Source organism: Haemaphysalis longicornis, unplaced genomic scaffold (genome assembly GCF_048455015.1).
Source record: "Haemaphysalis longicornis isolate Haplotype H1 unplaced genomic scaffold, Haemaphysalis longicornis Haplotype H1 scaffold_395, whole genome shotgun sequence".
NCBI lineage: Eukaryota > Metazoa > Arthropoda > Arachnida > Ixodida > Ixodidae > Haemaphysalis > Haemaphysalis longicornis.
In genome coordinates, this window is record NW_027526360.1 from 164,586 (window position 1) to 168,967 (window position 4,382).

Here is a 4,382-nt window from a genome sequence, read left to right on the forward strand (position 1 = left end):
TGGGCGTAATATTGACCTCCGACTTAAACTGGGGTCCCCACATAGAAAAAATCACTTCGAAGGCGTTTAAAAAGCTTGGATTGCTTAAACGTCGCGTTCATCTGGCTGATTCTGACACGAAGCTTCAGGCGTATAATACCCTGATTCGCCCTTCTCTCGAATACGCGCAAATAATATGGCATCCTCGCCAAGTTGGACTTAATAACACAATTGAATCAGTGCAAAACAAAGCCGCTCGATTTATTATGTCTTCATACTCGCGATACCAAAGCGTTTCTGCCTTAAAAGAGACTAAATCTTCCCCCTCTCACCCTGCGCAGGCAATTTTCAAGGTTATCTTTTTTCCATGCACTGTACCATAACCCATCGGCCTATGCTCGCAAATTTATCGTTCCGGCACCATATACTTCGGCACGCGTAGATCATGCTTGTAAAGTTAATCCCATTTTTGCACGCACAAAAAATATCAGAATTCTCATCTTGTATTGGCCATAAACGAATGGAATTCTTTACCTGCAAACCTAGCCTCACTAACAGACGCTTCTTCTTTTCAAACAGCACTTCTCTCCTTTTTACCACTGAAAGCAATATCTAACTTTAATTCCATTGTGTCTGTTATGTTGTAAACATAATGTTCTTGCCTGTGCGACATCATATCGCTTGTTATTGTTTGTTTCATAGTTTTGTTAAGCGTTGTACTGTGTGATTTTTTAGTACAATTCTTGTCTTATTACTGTTTTTCTTGCTATTCTGTTCACTCGATGTTATTTTTTATATAATTGTATTTTAGTGTGTTATACCTCAATCCCCCCTATGTAATGCCCGCCCGGGCCCTTAGGGTACTTAAATAAATAAATAAATAAATAAAATAAATAAACAAAGACAGTCGCTCGAGAGGTAACGGGACAAGGATGAGTGTGGAACGCTGCTCGGAACATCCGCCTCGGTAGCGCAGTAGGCAGCGCGTCAGTCTCATAATCTGAAGGTCGCGAGTTTGATCCTCACTCGAGGTAGTGGGAACTTTCTTGTAATGTTTCCGAGTGCGTTGACAGCCCCAATCGTGTAAGGTCCTTTATTTGCGACACAAATGCATAATCGACGAAGTCAAAGCATTGAATCGTTTTGATATCGTACGTGGAGATAATCGGTCTAATGGAATTTCCAAAAGTACGAACAGTTGCAAAAAAAGAAAAGGTAATGATATCAGATATGTAAAATACACCACTCTCCAAAAGAAAAAGTACAAAAAGAAATCGAAATAGAAATGAAGAAACTGCGAAAATGGACCAACTACAACGCCAAGTTTGCGCAAGAAATGCCTAATTGGAGAGCGTTACACATTTAATTGTTACAACGGAGGAAACGGTGTTACTTGGAGAAAGAATGTTTAAAGCTCGGTAAAAACAGAAATAAGAAATCTAAGAATACTCTTAAAATGATCTTGCGGATGCAAAAATGTGAGCGGAAAGTTGTTCGGATGTGTGTAAAAGACGATACGTGAACTGGACCCGCTGAAGTCTGAGAGACATGTTCTGATTATATGCGGGTTCCTGCTGCAGTTTTAGGGTCTCTGTACCTTTGGGGGTCGCCTGCAGGCGTGTTCACGCGAAGATTTCTTGCCGTTATGACCACACAACTTTGCAACTAAGAGATTAACAAGACTCATACCGTATTTCCGAGGAAAACTGTACCCTCAGAATTCGGCCGCCGGCAGCGCTTCACTTGCGCGCGCCGTCGTCACGTCGCTGCGCATTAGTAAGCATCTCGGGGAGCTGAACTTACTGTTGATATCGTAAGAGGGTAAACCTATCGTTATGTAATGAAGTGCAGAAGTTTACTCATCGCTTAGTCGTCTCTGTGTGAGTTCTAGTCTCAGCCGTGATGTTTTAATGACGCAACACTTTTTTAGAGGGAAGCTCTTTATGGCTAGGGCAAGACGTCTGCGTGCCAGTGAAGAGAAGACCGTCCGAGGCACGGAATGCGCATGCGTGCAATTAACCGAGTGCGAGGGGCTCCAAGCAACAAAGGAATGGGAACGTGGTGGTCGGAGTCCCTGGCGGCGAAATGCGCCATTACCACGTGCCTGTGACGTAGTTGGAAGGCTTAAAAGAACAGAGAATACTCTCGAAATGGATCGCGCGTTGGTACGAAGAGCAAGACCGCGAGCAGCGGCGGAAAGAAGACGAGAGCGCGTTGGCTTCATGTTGGCGTCGCCAACGTAGCGGTGAGGGAACGAGAGCGCGCTCGCGGCACCGATTGTAACAGTCGCCGTCAGTCCGATACGGCGGCCTGGGTAGCAGAACAGGGCCGCGACGTCGAGCGCAAGGGTCAACATCGCGCCGATCCGGTGGGTGTGGAGGAAAAGCAGGCCCGTGACGCCGCGCGCGAGAGACGGCGACGAGACCACGGCCAACTTGGATTGGATTGAATAAACTTTATTTAAGCCGGCAGAACGACGTTTTTACACGCCGCGACGCGGGCCTCGGCGCCGTCCTGGTGGTTAGCTACTACTCAGCCGAGACTGGAGCTCACCGTTTCCAACTCGCGAGTCTCATGCCTTTCGAGCGCCCGCAGGACCTGCTGGACGGCCTATTAGTTGATGCTCATTGGTGTAGCTCCTTGCGGCTTCTGCAAGCCGTAGCGGAATGGTTCTTGACGTCGCTTCTAGAGGGTTCGTGAGACAGTCCCACGAGATGTGCTTCTGGTCTGCAGTCTCCCTGCAGCAGAGTTGGCACTGTCGGTCGGGTACGCCTCGGGATACATTCGACGCATCAGCACCGGGTATAGGTAGGGACCCGGTCTGAAGCTGTCTTAGTAGCACTGCCTCCGCCATGCTCAACCCCGGGTCCGGAGGTGGGAAGGTCTTACGAGCCTGGCTGTAAGCTTTGGTGATTTCGCCATAATGTGTCATTCGGTCCTTGGCACGGAACCACGTTGGAAGGTCAGTTGCGGGGGCGCGGCTGATTAGTGCTCGCTCCTCCGCGTGTGCCGTCTCGTGGTTTGCGTTCTTCTCGACGCGTCCTTGCCCGCATGCGCCGAGATCCACTTGACTCGAACAGTTCTTGACCATTCTAGACGTGCATTGCGTAGCACCTGCAAAGCTTGTTTGCAGATGCGTCCCTTGGCGTACTTCCGAACTGCCGTTCTTGAGTGGCTGATCACCGACTGGCAGCCTGCGTCGGTAATGGCCACGGCGACGGCCACCTCCTTGCACGTTCTGCCTGGGTGCACTTGACGCTCGCCGCCGTCACAGTGTCTCCGGTGGTTGCCTCTATGACAACGGCAGCGAAGGCTTCATGTTGATATTCCGCCGCATCCACACAGTGAGTGTGCTTATCCTGGGCGTGTAAGTAGAAGAGGGCTTTAGACCTTGCCGCCCTCCCACCATGGTTGTAGTCGGGGTTCATGTTTTTCGGTAGATCTACCCTGATCCGGCAACGTATCTCGTCCGGGATGGTTTGTTGTCACCTCCGCTGTGGCGTAGATATCCTAGGTCCTTTATGATCGTTCTTCCAGTCTTCGTTGTTTATAGACGTTCGAGCTGGGCCGTACGTTGTGCTTCCGCTATCTCCTTGAGCGTATTATGGACTCCTAACTTGAGGAAGAGCGGTGTGATTGTAGATTCAAACAGGCCTAGCGCGGACTTATAGGCCTTCCTAATGATGGCGTTGATATCTTATTACGCTCGTGCTGTAACCAGTTGTGGCAGGCCGCGACATACGTGATATGTCTAATCACATGGGACTAAACCAGTGTTGTACGTAACGGCGTTCCAAGGAACGGCGTTCCTGGAACTAGTTCCTTTTTGGAGGAACGAAGGAACGCCGCCGTTCCATTAAGGATCGGTGGAACTGTAACGGTAACTCGTTAGATTTTTAAAGGAACGGCAGGAACGGCGTTCCTGCCGTTACATCGCCAGGATTTGGCTCTTTTTGATGCCAAAGCTCGAGTACAAAAATCACAAGTCGTCGTGTTTCTCTTCCTATAAGCTGCCCAATTTGCCCGCCCTTCAGCGGATTGTGCTTCCTCGAAGGTTAAAGGCAGAAAAATAACCACGCAGTGGTTCGCAGCTTAGGCTTGCTTTCATGCCGGTTGAGCTTACGCGGCGTTCGACGAGTGAACAGCGCTGCCGCAAGAATGCTTTTCACCTTTCATCGTTTGTCTGTGGTGGCAAAAATGCACGTCTGGCCGATAGAAATGTTGGCGCCGCAGGTTCCTTGTGAAACCACCCCTTCTGTATATTGTCAGGGGTAATTACAGCATTAGTGCTCGCGAGGCGCGGGAGCCTTGTTGTCGGAGCAGTTGCGCTCGCTGTGAGGTCATTCAAAGGGTCGCCGGGTCTCAAAAGAGCTGGGCGCACCGCAGTGTCTCGGGATGTTGTA

At 49.5% G+C, this 4,382-nt stretch overlaps 1 non-coding gene across 1 annotated transcript; it reads left to right on the top strand.

Annotated features, from left to right (window-relative positions):
- Positions 1–940: 940 nt before the first annotated feature.
- On the top strand, positions 941–1,013 carry Trnam-cau (transfer RNA methionine (anticodon CAU)). Its single transcript has one exon. It is a non-coding gene; the product is annotated as a tRNA-Met (tRNA).
- The last annotated feature ends 3,369 nt before the right edge of the window (positions 1,014–4,382 follow it).